Genomic DNA, 16,456 nt, shown 5'->3' with positions numbered 1-16,456 from the left:
GAAGAAGACGTCCCTGCTGGCCACATGGCATTTCTTCCAGCAGCTGCAGGAGGAACTGGAGCCCCCCGACTGCTGCGCTGTAGCTGAGCTGTACCTGCTGAGCGCTGCTGGCTGCCTGGAGCTGTCCCACAGACTGTGCTGTAAAACCTGCCACCACACCTGTGGCCATGGGTGCTCTCAGAGGTGACAGAGAAGCAGCTGGAGGAGGGTGGTCCACAGCCATGTCACTACAGCTCTCAGTGCACTGTGCAGGGGCGTCTGCTGACCCTGTGGGTATCCCCGTGGTTTTAGGCTGGGATTGGAGTCCTTCCAGCAGCAGTGGCAGAGCCACAAGGCTATGACGGCAATGGAGGGGGATGGTGGCTTAGCAGTAGAGCAGCTGAAAGTGCAGTGCTGCAAGGACATCTACACGGTGCTGGGCAGAGCTGGAGGGCAGATCCCAGTCACAGGTTATCCACGTGTGCCTGTCTGGTGCTGCCCAATGGCTCCTCTACGTCCGGCATGCAGAGATGGTGCTGAACGTGCACCAGCTGAGCTTCGTGGAGATGCTGGCACGTGGAGATCAATAACATCCTGGGTGGGCAGCTGGAGGCACCCGCTTTGTCCGTGCTGCGTGAAATGCTGGTCTGCCAGGAGCCACAGGACACGGCCTTGGTTCTTGAGGAGAACAACGTTGGCACGGGTAGGTGCTGCACTAGAGCCAGAGAAGACGCTGCAGGAGGAGGCTGTGGCAGAAGAGGGGCCATGGAAGGATGCCAGCCTCACAACCTTGAGGCCTCTGCATGGTGTCAGGCGGCCAAAGGTGTGGCCACAGCTCAGGGTCCAATACAAACCTGAGAGCACCACCTGGCACCATGGACAGGGATGTCACGGCTCCTGGCTGAGCAGTGAGGCGCTCATGGCCCACACTCCGTCTGTCCCCAAAGCCCTGTGTTGTCTGCATCAGGCCACGAGTGACCTGCAGGCAGCCCACAAGGACATCTGGCACTGCTGCCCCAGCTGGGTGCACTTCAAAGTGCACCAGGCCCTGGAGAAGGCGCTGATGGCAGCTGTACTTTGCCCTGGCAAGGCCATTCAGAGCCACAGGGGCCTGATGGGTATGGCCCAAAGGCTGGAGGTGGAGGAGCCGGAGCTGAGGGGCCTTGTCCTGGATGTGCCGTGCTTGTGTGACTGGGACATGGATGGCAAGGCCACACAGTAGCCAAGCAACCATGCCTTCCCCATGAACCCCAGAGAGGCCTTCCCCAACGTGATTGAGGAGGAGGTCCTGAAGCAGGCACAAAATGTGCTGGTGACACGCAAGGACCATGTGGGCACAAAGTGAGGAAGTCCCTACCCAGGGGCATGGCACCTGAGCCAAGGGACCACCACACTGCACCCACCAGTGACCTACCATGGCCCTGGTGTGGACTCAGCGTGGACTTGCTATAGACCTGCCACAGGCAATTCCAGACTGTCAAGGCCTGGCAGGGGAGTTTTGGTGTCAGATGAGGGCCCAGACTGTTACAGTTGGGGCAGTTCTTTCATGGCTGGGCTGCCGGGGGTTTGCCGGGTCCAGCACACAGACATGGCACTCGTGGTTCACTGCAACAAGACTTCAGGCACTTGATTGTTTGTGAGCATGCCTTAAAGAAGGTCCTTAAGTTATCTTGGGCACCCCTAGGTTATCAGTTACAATTTCAGTCACTCATTTCTTGAGCAGTGATACATCAGCACTTAGGGGCCAGGAGATGAGCTGGGATTTTCACTCAGGGACTTGCCTGCTGAACAGGCTGGCTGGGTTTCAAATTGCAGCTTTTAGAAAAGCTGCAATGTACACTGCCACACCAGGCCACTGCACATCACAGGCTACTCTGTGCTATTGGCATGTCTTGAGTGTGCAGTAAATAAAGTGCAAAATAAATGCTGCAGCTCCTGTAGACCTTCACTCACAGTGGAGTCAGGGATAGGGACAAGTCATGGGCAATGGGTGTGGAAGGTGGAGATGGTGAGCAAGGAGTTAGGAAAAGTGTGGTGGGTCAATTTTGGCTAGCCAGGTGCCCGCTGAGCCACTCCATCACTTCCCTTCTTTGACTGAAAAGGGAGAGAAAATGTGATTAAAATCCTGTGGGTCAGGGAGGTCACTCACCAATTGCAGTCACAGTCAAAATAGGCTCACCTTGGGGAAATTAATTTATTTGATAACCAACGAAACAGAGTAGGAAAATGAGAAAAAAGAACAAAGGTGACAACACCTCCCCCTACCCTCCCTCTTCCCAGGTTCAGCTTCACTCCCAACTCTTTTACCTTCTCCCCCTGAGCAGTGTGTGACATGGGGAATGTGCATTGCTTCCAGCTCATAACACTTGTATCTGCTGCTCCTTTCTCCTGACAGTTTCCCTTCCCATGGGAGACAGTCCTGCACCAACTTTTCCAACGTGGGTCCTTCCCATGGGCCACAGTTCTCTAAGAACTGCTCCACAAGGTCCCTTTCCACAGGGTACAGTCCTTCAGGAACAGACTGCTCCAGTATCCTGCCAGCTCCTGCATGGACTCTTCTCCACAGAGCACAGCCCCAGCCAGGAACCCACTCGAGCGTGGGCTCCTCCCAGGCTGCAGATTCCTTCAGGGCATCCCCACCTGCTCTGCTCCTTGGTCCTTACATGGGACGCAGTGGGGATCTGCTCCTCTACTCACCTCCACGGGCTACGGGTCAAAATCCTCCTCCCTATGGGCTGCACCACAGGCTGCAGGGGAATCTGCTGCAGCCCCTCCTCCTTCCCTGGCCATGGTGCCTGCAGGGCTGCTGTTCCCACATCTTCTCCCTCCTCCCTCCCAGCTGCTGTTGCACAGCAGCGTTGACCCCGTTTTTAATACCTGACCACGGAGGCCCTCCCCACATCTCTGGTTGGCTCAGCCTTAGCCAGTGGTGGGTCTGTCCTGGAGCCCTCTGGAGCCAGCTCTGCCCAACATGGGGACAGCTCCTGGTGTCTCCTCCTAGAGGGTCCCCCTGCAGGCCCCTGCTACCCTGACCTGGCCATGCCAACCTGCCACAAGGATGATGAGGTGGTACCAAGGGGAGCAGGCGCGTCGCAAGAAAAGCATGAGGTAGGGGAAGCAGCAAGAGGAGCTCAAAGATTCCAAGAGCTGGAGTCATTGCCATAGGCCCAGAGACCATCACCAAAGTCCCAGTGTGGCTCTGCTGGTATGAAGCTAAGTGCACGGCCTGCCCCTGGCTCAGGCATTCCCAAGGACAGGCTCAGGCTGGGCAGAGAGTGGATCAAGAGCAGCCCTGAGGAGAAGGACTTGGGCGTGTTGGTGGACAACAAGCTCACCGTGCCCCAGGGTGGGGGCTGAACAGCAGGCCTGGAAAGCTGCACAGACTGGACTTTGACTCACTCAGACACAGCTGTGACAAAGCTACCAGCCTTTCCTAAGAACAGAATCCGGTAACGGTGAAAAACAGCTCATTTCCCTGAGAAAGAATTCTAAGACTGGGACGTGGTTTCTTGCACCTCTATAAACTATTCTCAACCGTCAAAGAGATAAAATGCAAAGAAATCCTAAAAACAGATGTTTGCCTGCACGTAGACACCTCTGGTGAACTGACCAATCGTTATGGGTGTCTCAGTTTGAAAGACAGGTGTCTGCTAGGGAAGGCAGGACCCTCCCTTGGGTTGGAGAATGTAAACCCCCTCCCTCCCAGTTATGATAATTTTGAAATTAAGGGCCTCCGTCCTAGATTGAAAGACAGGTGTTTGCCAGGGAAAGCAGAAGCCTCCCTTTGGACTGAAAAATGTGATCCTTCCTTCCTACAGATTATTATGATTTTGAAATTAAGGGAGCTCTCAGGCAAAGATACGGGGATAGGAATAGCAGTTCTTTACTAGTATATCTAACAAGACAAACAAGAACAACAATAGCTATGAAATTAGCCACAAACAGAACAGTAACTCAGTCCCAGTCCTTTCTGGCTGCAGGCCCCTTTTCCTGGAGCTGCAGTTCCCAGTGCTGGGGGCGGGCAGGTCCCACAGAGCTGCAGGAGGGCTGGGGGTGATGGCAGCGCTGTCCCGGGGGGAGAGAGAGATGGAGAGAGCCCTCTGCTCACAGTGTCGGTCCCGCTGCTCAGCAGAGTGCTGGCTGGTGGCAGGATAAGGCAAGAAAAACAGCAGTGAGGATGGCTCCCGGCACTGGGATGGCAGGGCTGGGACAGAGGTGGCGATCGTCCTTTTTGTCCCAACTCCGTGGGGGAAATGGGGTGAGGCCCAGTATTTCACTTCCTCTTCTGGTTGTTTGAATCTCATGGGGTTTCCCTCCTCTCTCTCCCCCCTCTTGCCATCAGGGCCCAGTCAACAGGTAACTTGGCATGACAATGGGGAAAATTCCACAGAAGCAAAAGGGAAAGAGCCAACCCCCAATATGCACCATGGTCTCTCCCTTAATTCAAATAAAGTAAAAGGAGTCCTTGGTCTCTTTTTTGGACATAAACCTCTGGTGCTTGTGTCTTAATTTTGCAGACTGTGGCAGAGTTATGTAAGAAGGATCAGCCGTTCATGCCCAAAGAGAAGTTCAAGACAAGGGTACTTACCATTCTGACTGCTCTCAGTGAATATGACCAACAATGAGCCCTTAAGATGACCTCCATAGACCATAAAAGGACTTCCAGGAAGGGGCAGAGGTGGGTAAGTAGTTCTAGGAAGAGTAATGTTTATGTAGGAGCTAGGAATTACCTTGTGATGAATATGTATGACCATGGTGGAATGGACATCCCATTGTAAAGTTTCATGGCACTAATTTGCTTAGAGAAGACATCCTCTGCATATAAATATTAGTCATTTATCAACAGCAAGAGTGGCTCCAGGGATGATCTGTGAGTGGTGTCACCACAACCTGGCCACTACCTACACCTGATCCAGCAGCACTGAGCCCGCTGGTTTGGGCAGTTTTCCATTCACTTCACCATTCACTCGGTCCATATCTCACCACTCGGGCTGTGAGGAGACGGCGTGGCCGTTGAATGCTTTACAGTGTCAGACAACATCATCTCTGGTCTCCCATTATTCACAGAGTCAATCAAGATGGCCAGGCACCACTTCCCTGTGGTAAATCTGTGCTGGCTGTTCCCAATGCCCTTGCCTCTCAGTTGCTTGAAAGGGTGTCCAGAAGGATCTGCTCCATCACCTTCCCAGGGATTCCAAAGGAGCAGAATAGCCCGTAGTTCTTCTGCAGACCCTCCTTTGTGCCCATCTTTAAGACTGGTGTCATGCTCTTTGCAGTTCTCAGGAACCACCTTCACTGGCCAGGCTTTTTTGAAGACAATAGACAGCTGCTGTAGCTTCCTCTGCTCCTTAGACCTGCTGAATGCCTGGCTCAAGAGCTCCCTAACTACTGACCCCCTTCAATACTGCTTCCACCAGAATGTCTCCACACTCCTCTGGATTAACCTGATTCTTCTTCCACAATGTTTTCTTTCACATTTTTCCTTTCTGAGATGAGGTCGATCAAAAGTTCTTGATTCAGTTGATCTCCTGTCACCCTGCATTGTGATTCTGCTTTTCACCTTCCTAAATCAGCTTATTTTAAATTAAGTCCTCAACCCTTGACCTTCTCATCCTTAGCCAGTTCTTGAATGTTTGCAGGATCAAGAATTCCTCCCTCCTTTTCAAAGGTCACAGGAAGATGAGTGAATTATCAGCTGGGCAAGTTTCAACTTTGATGTGTCATCATTAATGGAAAAATTGATCTGGGAGGTAAAGGAATTCACAGAAGCACAGTTTCAGCCCTGGCCTAGGAATTGCTCCTGATCCTCACAAAACAGGGGCCTCTACGGTTTGAAGAACAGTCTTTGAAGGATCTCTACACCCCAGCTTTTACCTCCCTCAGAATGCTCCTTCCCACAGTAGGCCACACCAGCCTGGCACGGTTCCGGTGCAGCTGACATCCATTGTCACCAACAGCAGGAACACTTTTCCTTTACCCACCGCTAGGGACAGGGAGCATGGATCATTACATTTTTTCCCACATAAGCTATGTGACAGAAATCCCTGCTGTAAATCCTGCCAATTCTTTCTGAATATGTAAGCTGTGTCACAGCTGGTGGAGGGAGGGGATCCTTCCCCTCTGCCCCACACCAGTGAGATCATCCCTGGAGTGCTGGGCCCAGAGCTGGGCTGCCCAGTACAGGAGACAGGACCAGACTGGACAGAGTCCAGCACAGGGCCAGGAAGGTGATGGACAGACTGGAGCATCTCTGCTGTGAGGAGAGGCTGAGAGAGCTGGGACTGCCCAGCCTGGAGCACAGCAGGCTCAGGGAATCTCATTCCTGGGGATAAATACCCGGGGGAAGCTGCAGAGGGGATGGGGCCAGGGACAGCCCCAGGGGCCACGGGCACAAAATGACACACACAGGAGGGACCCTCTGAGCTCAGGAGCCACTTCTGCACTGGCAGGGTGGCTGAGCACTGGGGCAGGTGCCCAGGGACGTGGTGGAGTCTCCATGGCTGGAGAGACTCAAAAGCCACGTGGACACATCCTGGGCAGCTGGCTCTGGGTGGACTTGGTGGAGCAGGGGCTTGGCGAGGTAACCTCCAGAGGTGCCTCTGGCCTCACGCAGCCTGAGATTCTGTGACTCTGAGAAAAAACAGCTTGCAGTTTCCTAAAGACAAATGTAAAACCTCCACACATGGCAGGTTTTTCCTGCCTTCAATAAAGTCCTCACGCCATGTGTCTCCCTTCTGCAGATTCCTCCCTGGAGTCAGGATGGCACTCCTTCAAGGGCACTCCGTAAAGATGGCAGAAATGTTTGCCCATAGTCATTGGTTTGGCTGAGTAGCATCAATCTTTCATTAAGAATTGGTTTTGCTGCCTTGGATACAATGGCTTCTATGTTGCTTCAAATATAATGTACTACACCACAATTTATAGTTCTCTGCACTGGGTAGCAAGTAATACTGAAAAAGATCTTTGAGTTTATTTGTGATCATAATAAACTCTTTATTTCTCTAGAAAGATATCCTTCATCCTAAGGAACATAGTTGTATAAAGGTTCAATTACACTTATACTATCCTTTAAACATCAACTATTGACTAAGTTGCTGCTCCCTGGCTCCTCTTTGAGAAGTTTAGGAAGGAAGGAGATCCCTTTGTGGCATCTGCCAATCTCAACAGCACATCCTTCTTTCCTTCTCCAGGCTCTCCAATTTCCTCTGCACAGGTGCCACTTCCTGATGAAGACTCACAACCTCTTCTTTCCTTTCAGCAGCCTCTTTCTGCAGGGCAATTGCTTGAGAACTGTCCTTGAGTTGTGCATTCCACTAACCTGCAGCAGGGAAGGGGAAGGAGAAGGGGAAAAGCAAAGCAAAGGCAAAGGCATTGTGCATCCTGCAGAGACAACAGCACTGTCTTCTCTGCCTGCCTGTGCTGGCCATGCCCTAAGCCCACAAGGGATCCAAAGCTGACAGAAATGAAGGAAACTTCCAGGCAAAGAAAAAAGTAGGAATGAAAGGGGCAAGGTTCAGAGGAATAGGAAAGTGTGTTTGCTCTTGGGTTTATGCAGAGTGAGCAATCCAACAGAGACAAAGGAGCGGGGATGCCTGTGAAGCCCTGCTCCAGAGGGATCAATAGCCTGGAGGCTCTGGAAGGACCTGGAGTTTCAGGGAATCGAGCTGAGGCATGAAGCTACAGCTCCTTAGCACAGACATGGCACCTGAAAGGCACCAGATGTGCATGGGATCAGCCATAGCACAGCCAGATGGCACTGACAGCCATAGCATCTTTTTTGAGAAAAACCTTTCACTGCCCCTACACTGGATAAATCTCCTGCTGGTTATATTTTCCCTCTGCCATCTGTGGGCAATTTTCCTGTGCATGGGATCAGAGATCCTAACTGGTGAGAAACAGGAGAGGACAAGCTGTACCTCACTCACTGTCTTCCAAGTCCTTCTGCAGCTTCTAGTTTTCAAGAGCTTTGTCATCAGACTTCTGGAGCCTCACACGCAGCTCAGACACCTCAGTCTCCAGCACACACACAGAAGCCTTCAAGCACCGTTCTCTGGCCCGGGACTCCTTGAGCTCCTGCAGCAGCTGCTTCTCTCGAGTTGCCCGAGCAGCCTCCACCTCCAGCACTGTGTCCTGCAGGGCCCGGATCTGCAAGAAGGATGCACAGAGCCTCAGGAACAGGGCTGCTCCTGAGGCAGCAGAGCGGGCAGGAGGGAGAGCAACCAAGGAGAAAGGACTTCAGGCAAAAAACACGTAGGAAACAGAAGGCGCAGGACCAAGGATTCCAATAGAGAGAAATGTGGAGAAAACAGGGAAAGGGAGGCAATGGACACCCTTGAGGCTGCAGCTCTGAACACTGCCTGAACTGGCTGCAGTGGAAGTGCCCTGCCCAGCCTGCCATGGCCACGTCTGCGTCCCCACGTTGCTCAGTGCCCAGCACAGGAACCAACTCCATCTGGGACAACACTGCTAACACAGGGACAGAGAGTCTCCAAAGGAGTCTCCTGCTGCTTCTCCTCCCAGATTTCCTGCTGGGACCCAGGAGGGAATGGGGGAAAACATCAGCAGCACACACCAGATCCAGCCTTGGCCTAAGGGGGCAGCAGCAGCAGCTGTGGGCAGAAGACAGCAGCAGTGGATGCTGCTGGAAGGGGAAAGAGCTTGGGGCCTCCAAAGGAAATGTGGTGTTGTGTGTCCATGGAGAAGAGGATGCCAGTGCACAGCTTACCTGGGTGTTGAGCTCCTGCAGTTGTTTTGTGCGGTTTGAAGAGAGCTGCTCAGCCTGTTGAAGAGCAGAACGAAACTGAAACACCTGATTGTTCAGTGCCAGGTTCTTTTCTTCCAGTGTTCTAAGGCACAGGTTCTTTTCCTCCAGAGACAGAATCAGCCTAGAAGGGAAGCATGCAACTCATTACTACAAGGTATCCCATTTTATAAACTCTTAGGAGTTGCACCACCTCAGAGAAAATCTGCTCTGTTTGATGAGCTTTGTCTAAACAACTTGGCTGTTTTTTCCCCCTGCAGTCACAGCCCAGCCTGTGCCCACACTCCTTTTGTTCCTGAAAGAATGGGGAGTTCCTGCCTACATGCCTTGCCTTTTTTTGAGATGGGAATGTGAATACAAACCTAAGAAAGTCTTGCCATGAAGACATTGAGGAGAGGAACAATTTTCCTCTGACTAACCAGGCTCCAAATGGGGGAGGTTTGGTCAACATGGAAGAGACATTTCCTTCCCCCATATTGTATGTCCAGGGAGGACGTGCAGCACCCTAGAGCCAAGGGATCTCTGGGAATTTCCCTAAGATTTACCAGGATCAATCCTACTTTCAGCTGGAGAAACAAAGGCCAAAGGCAGAAGTGCCTACACCGGCTTGGAGCACAATCGGACAGAAGATGCAGAAATGTGCAGGCAAACAAGAGTGCCCAGCCTTCCTTTGTCTTCTTCTTGACACTGAAGACTGGCAGGACTAGATCAGCTGGAGGAGTCCCCCTAACCTTGGTCTTGTTTCTTGCATTCTTTGCACAGTCAGTAATGCCTGTGTTTGTGGAGGGTGGCAGGGAACCTGCTTGACTCCCTCCAGGCAGAGGAGGATGTTTCATGAGGAACGATGCAAAAGAGACATTCTTGTTTCTTGGGTGCCTCCAAGGGCAATCTGGCCTTGATCAGCAGTCAGAGCCTTATGATGGTTCTGCTCAGCAAAAGCATCAGATGCCAGGCTGATCCAGATCCCAAAGGATTCAAGTTACAGGACCCAGGTTGGAGTTGGTTCCCCGTGCTGGGCACTGAGCAATGTGGGGACACAGACTCCTCCTTACATTGCAGCTTGGGCAGTGTTAACACACCCACCTAACCTAAGAACACAACAGTCCCCAGAGGGAAAGAGCTACCCCAAAATACCTTGTCTTCAGAAAAACATTAACTGAAGGCATAATAGAAAAGAAAATGAGACGCAACACTGAGATAATGAGACGTGTCTGCTCAGAGAGTTCACATTCTGCCTCTTAGGAAATGCTGCCAGAGCCCCTGGTAAGTGCAAAGATGGCCAAGAGGGAATCCATTCACCACAATGCAGAGTCCCACAGGCTTTCACTTACCTGGCTTTTTCCCTCTCTAGAACATTCACAGAAGCCTGCAATTTGGAATTTTGCTGGGCCACTTCTTCCCACTGACTCCATTCCCTCTCCATGTTCTGCAGGTACATTTGCAGCTCCTTGTTCTTATTTTCTGCCTCCTCCAGCATCTTCTGCACATCTTCAACCTCCAACAGCTTCTGCCTAGACAGCTCCTGTACTCTCTGGACGGTCGCTTCCTGGGACTCTCGGGAGGCTGCCAGCTGAGATGTCAACTCTCCCACCTCCAGTGAAACAGAACAAAGCAGACAGAGGCTACAGCCACAGTTTGTCACTGTGAGCCACAGCAGAGGCTGTGACGAAAGGTACAGGACAACCTTCCATTTCTCCTGCTGTCCTGACAACACCAGATTCACAATGGATATGGACAACTTGTTTCAATCACTAAGTGGCCCAGCAAGGGCACCTGAAAAAGCACCTCCCAAACCAAGGCTGGCAAGAAGAGGCCAGCAGGAATCCATGCTGATGGTTGCTGGCCCACAGCTCAGAGCACTAGCCCAGCTGTCCAGGACAGCAGCTGGGATTCAGCAGAGCACTGAGTGTCCTTCAGAGCAGCTGCCATGGAGAGCACAGGAGCGGGCAGCCCCAGGGATCACCCCATCAGCTTCTGCTCTGCCATGGGAAAGCAAGAAGGCCACAGATCCCTCCCTGGATGACTGTGGTGCCACTGCTGGTTTGCTCACCTGCTTTTGTAGAGCCTCCCTCTGCTCAAGGAGAAGTTTCATTTTCTCCTTTATGCCTTCTAGCTCTTCCTTGTGCCTCCTGTCTGCTGCCTGGATTGCACTGCGAGCTTCCTGCAGCTCAGCTTGCAGCTCTGCCTTGATGGTCTGGCAACAAAATGCAGAGCAACTTCCTGGGACCTGTCCTCAGGCTCAGCTTTTTCCACTTGCTGTCTCAAATTCCCATTTCTTCAGCTACTTCTATTGCCTTCTCTACCCAGTTCTGTTTCCTCTGCAAGCCCTCCGTATTGGGGCTGAGCTCTGGAGCTTACCAGGCTCTGTACTCCCCCAGGGCCTGAAGCAGCCCTTGCCTCCTTAGTCCCAGGAGCTGCTTTTTTGTGCCCTTGTCACTGCCCTGCACTCTGTTCCTTCCCTACTCACACTTACCTGCTCTCTCTCTTCCTTCTCTTTTCTCCATTGATTCAGCATCTCTGCACAGTGTCTTTCATGCTCCCTTGCCTGAGGAGGGGAGGAAAAAATTTCCAGCATGAAGTCCAACATGAAGGCTATCTCGTTCCTGAGAAATATGAAGCTTCATCCCTCCCACAACCTGAAAAGACAACAGCACTGGCTTTCTGCACTCCAGAAACCGTGTCCTCTCATGGCGTTTAAAAGGAGGCTCAGCAGGTGCAAGAATCACAGACTCATGAATTCATTTCTGTTGGGAAAGACCTCCCCTGGCATTAAGTTCAACCTCTCAGAGAAGGAGGTGTCACCTTCCCCTCTCTGATGCCCCAGTCACAAGGACTGAAAGACTGGGCACAAGGATCCTGTTCCATTTGCTTCAAGCCCAAAGCTGATCCCATTGTCCACCACAGAAGCACAGCAAGGAAGGAACCAAGTTCCATTGCTGGCAACTGGCAGCCATGTTGGCATCTGCTCCACGTTGGCATCTGCTCCACGTTGGCATCTGCTCCATGTTGGCATCTGCTCTGTGGCAGGTGGCACTTGGTGACCATCCTGCCCTGGGCTGTCACGCTTTGGGTGGGCACTGCCCAACCTGCTCTGGATCTCATCTTACGCCCTCAATGAAGCTCTGGCTGCCTTTACTGTCCCTGCACCATCCTGGGGACCTTCACACACCTCCAAGTCTGAGCTCCGCTGCCCATCCCAGCAGTAGGAGGCCTCTGGCAGAGGATTTCTGCCCTTGCAAACCCTCAGTCTCTGCTTGTGCTAAACCAACCCACAGAGCCAGCTTAAACAATTCAGAAGCATACTGTCCCCTACCAGGTCTTGTAGGAGCTTGTTTATTTGCAGTTGCTGAGCAGTTCTCTGAAACCTGAGGCTTTTGTGATGCTGCTGCTCTGCCTGCAAGAGCTGCTGAGCTGTGTCTTCCTGTTCCTGCCTCCTGAGCGCTCTCTCTGCTTCCAGCTCACGTTGCAGGCACTTCACTTCTCCTGCAAACATGACCAACAGCAAGAGGCAGTCTTTAGTGACTTGACTGACCTCAGGCCCTTTCAGGGCCTCCAGCCCCACCAGTCCTCAGAAGCCCTGTGGACACAGGTGGCTTTATAGGCTGCTTAGCTTCTCTAGGCAGAGGCAGCACCACAAACAAAGCACACAAGATCCTCACCTTCTATCACCTCTTTGGTCTGCATGACTGTGAGCACTTGAGCCTCCAGATGGTCCCTGGTCTCCTCCAGCTGAGATATCTGCTGCTGAGCAGCAAACAGGCTGCATTCCAGGCTCTCCTTTGCTGAGCTACAAGTTGCAAGTACAGAGAGACATGAGTAGCTTGCTCCTGACACCCACAGCTGGTAATTCCAAGACAGTGTGCCTCAGGATCTCCACTGCTGAGTATGGAAAAGGAGCGGCATGGAAACTTGTCCAGACAAGGCACATTTGGGACATTTCAGTGGCAATGCAGGGCCCTCTGAGGGAGTGCCCAGGCCTTCCTTATGGCCTGGCATAGCACAGACAGCCCAGCCCAACTGGAGCTCAACAGCCAAACCTTCAGTTGCTGTTCCTGACCCATGACACAGGGTAGCTGTGCCCAAACAGGCTGGGCTGACAAGCAAAAGCCCAGACTGCTCACAGCCCTTCTCTCATCAGCCCTTCTCTCATCAGCTCTTCCAAGCTGCTCTGCAGGGGGACAGAACAGACTCTTGTCCTGGCTGACTCTTGACTTTTCCATACTCTTCATAATGGACACAAAGGTCCATCATCTTCCAGACACCCTGTATTTAAGAGACTTCTGAACTACTTTGCATGATACAGTCAAATCTCATGGTCACGGCAGCACTTGTAAAAAATGAGAACACCCTTTTGTCTGAACAACAACTACCTGAATGCAGAGACGGCAGTTTAAACTCTTGCAAGGTCAAGGAGTAGACTTGTCACCTTTATTTTAGTGTTGCTGGCTAAGCAGGTGACTTGTCTTTCTTTACGGAGTGAGAGGGATCGTCCAAAGGGACCTTGGCAGGTTTGGCAGGTGGGTGCCCAACAACAATCAGCAAGAATTCCCAGAGGCTGTTGAGAATTCCAATGAGCTTTCCCTGCTGCTCTCTAAGCAGCTCTAGGTCCTGCCCCACATTTCTCAAGCGTGTGCTTGGAAGCAGAAAGCCCTCAAGATTTTTCTGCAGGAGCCTCTGGCTTCAGCCTGAATGGCAGCGTGCTACTCCCAGCATCCCAAGGTAAGAGCCTGGAATGCTGAAGGTGAAGCTTCAGTTCTGAAGATCAGGATCATGTCAAGCTACTTGGTAAGGAACGAGGGATGTTCAATGCCCAGAACAAGGAGCCAAACCCAAGAGTAACTTGAGGTTCCACTCAACATCTGCATGGCTTAACTGCTACTCAATTCAGGCCTGGGTGGCGTGCTTTCAGCTGCCCACGGGAGTGTGCTTGGCAGCACAAACAGGACCCAAGGCTCACAAGAGCTTGGCTGCCTTTAGGTGTCAGAAAAATAAACTTCACACTGGGGCATTCTTTTATTTTCTTGAGACTCTTCTATATTTTCTGGCCATGGAATGTAAAAACATCTGAAAGGGTCTGCTCCCTGCCTTTACCTGGTCTCTGCCAGCTGCTTGGAAAGGTCATGTTGCCTCTGCTCCATGGCTGCCAGTCGGCCCTCCAGGGCAGCCTTCTCTTGGCCCAGCAGCTCCTTCTCTCTGCACACCTGGGTCAGTGCGTGCCCTTGGCCAGAGGACTCCCGGCGCAGCTGCTCCAGAGCCCTGCTAGATGACTCCTGCTCCTGGGAAACCTGGAAGCAGGACAACGTACAGCTTGAGCCCTTCCTCGGGAGCACTGTGCAGAGACAGCCAGTGCCACCTCACAGGCAGCCAGGGGACAAGGAGCACCTGTGCTCTGGGCTCAACGTTTCACAGCATCTGCCCTATGCAGCTCTGACAGCCTGGGCTCCAAGAGCCTCTGCCACTGTGACCTTGCAAGTGCTTTGTCACACCCTGCTGGCTTGCCTGGGACCAGACAGCACCTTCCTAACAAACATCCCTTCTCCAAACTCCATGTTTTCACCCAACAATACTGCATCTTCCAAACCTTCATCTTCCAAAACTGCCTATACAGTGCAGCTGCTGTTCAGGCATCCCTCCGAAACTCTGCTGGGTTTAGTCCATCACTCTGCTCACCTGCTTCATTCCTTCCCACACCAAATCCAAATCCCCATGTGTTTCCTCCCTTTGCGTGGGCACAGGAGAAGCAGCTCCCCATGCCCAACTTTTGGCCCAGAGCTGATTTGAACAGCAAGTTCCAGAGCTGTGTCAGTCATTCTGGGTATGCCAGGAAACAATGTGGCAGTCAGTGGCCTCTGGCTGGAGCCAGGCACACAGACAAGGCTGCCTGCTGCAGCCCACGCTGCTTTGCCCAAGCAGAAGTGGACTGACAGGGATAGAGAGTCCCAATTCTTGATGGGAAACATCACTGGAATCATTCAGGGTTGTTGCAGTGGACTGAAGGGCAATGCCAGTGCCTACCTGGAGATGACACTGGCCCATGCCAATGTCAGGAGCCCTTCTCTGTAGGACTGCTAAATTTTTCTTCCAAGTCCCTTTGGCCATTTCACTCTTGCTCAGAGCAGCACTCAGGACTTGAGTCTTCTCTGTCCCTATGGGTCCTCCGCTTAATTTCTGATTCAAAGTAACAGAAACCCCATAAACCCCATGCTCCCACTCTTCATGTATGCCTTTGCCCTACAACTCCAATGGTTGGGTTATTTCATTCTGACTTTGCATGTCAGGTGCACGCATTTCATTATTCTTATCCACACGTCTCATCTGTTGCTGGTACAATTCCTGATCATGCGTCAACACAGGGAGAAAAAGGGTCACTCATTCCCTCTCTCAGTTTGCTTCTCATACCAGATCTGCACTCCTGCCACAGGGGCAGCCACAGGCTGCTCCTCTCTCTCTGCCTCTCAGGATGCTGCAGACCTTGCTGGGCACCCCTTGATGCTGCACCTTTCCCAGCTCACCCAGCCCTTCCCAGCTTCCTTCCTGCCCTTCCCCAACCTCCTGCAGCTCCACTCCAGTGTTGCTTTGGGGAGGAGATGTCAGAACTGCAGCCAGGATTTCAAGTCCACGCTAAGCAGCATTTAAGCAATGCCACAAGGATGTGCTTTCCACAAGGGAGGAAGGGAAGAGCAAACACCCCCAGTGTTTCATTCCCTGGGGTTGGGCAACAGCAGTGCTTTTCCACCTCTCCTGTGTAGAATTCCCTGGCACTATCCCGAGAGACCCACTGCCTTCTCCTGGAGCAGTAATGGCCAGATCAGGCTGTTATTCTCTGCTGCAACTCAGGATGAGTTCTCCCCTGGCAGGCACACATCCTTCTCTGCATCAGCACCTGGCTTTCCTCTCTTCTCTCCCCACTGCCTGCTGTCACATGGCCAAGGTCAAACACCTTTCTAGTAACAGAAAACTTGGTCTTCTCACCCCCCCCCCCCCCTTCCAGGTCCAGATATTTAGAAATCTGAGCTTGGCTTATCACATGAGGAATTGCCCAAACCATGCAATGTCAGTAGAGACAGTGTGGACATTGAGGACTAAAGCTTCTCGGGGACAGAACTCCATCATGGAGGACAATCAGCAGCCTCGGCACTACGTGGTTTTGACATGACTACAACATCTTTTCCTCCTTATCCAGAAGGCTGGAATTAGAATAGTGAAACTGGAAAAGGTACTCCTTAGAACTATTAACACCACGTCCAAACAGAGCTAGGAAATGGCCATTTGTGGCATCTGCCAATCTCACCAGCACATTCTTCCTTTCCTTCTTCAGTCTCTCCAATTTCCTCTGCACAGGTGCCATTTGCTTACGAAGACTCACAGCCTCTTCCTTCAGGGTAGGTTCTAGAGGGGTCTTCTGCTGTTCTTGCCTCCATATTGCTGCAGCACGAAAGGGGAAAACAAAGTAAAGGCAAAAGGATGTGCATCCTGCAGAGACAACAGCACTGTCTTCTCTGCCTGCCTGTGTTAGCTACCCCCTAAGCCAACAAGGGATCCAAATCTGACAGAAATGAAGGAATCTTCCAGGCCAAGAAAAAAGCAGGAATGAATGGGGCAAGATTCAGAGGAATAGGAAAGTGTGTTTGCTCTTTGACTTGTGCAGAATGACCAATCTGACAGAGACAAAAGAGCTGGGATGCCTGTGCAGCCCTGCTTCAGAGGGATCAATAG

Source organism: Cinclus cinclus, chromosome 18 (genome assembly GCF_963662255.1).
Source record: "Cinclus cinclus chromosome 18, bCinCin1.1, whole genome shotgun sequence".
Taxonomy (NCBI): Eukaryota; Metazoa; Chordata; class Aves; order Passeriformes; family Cinclidae; genus Cinclus; species Cinclus cinclus.
Note: the sequence above shows the minus strand (reverse complement) of the source record.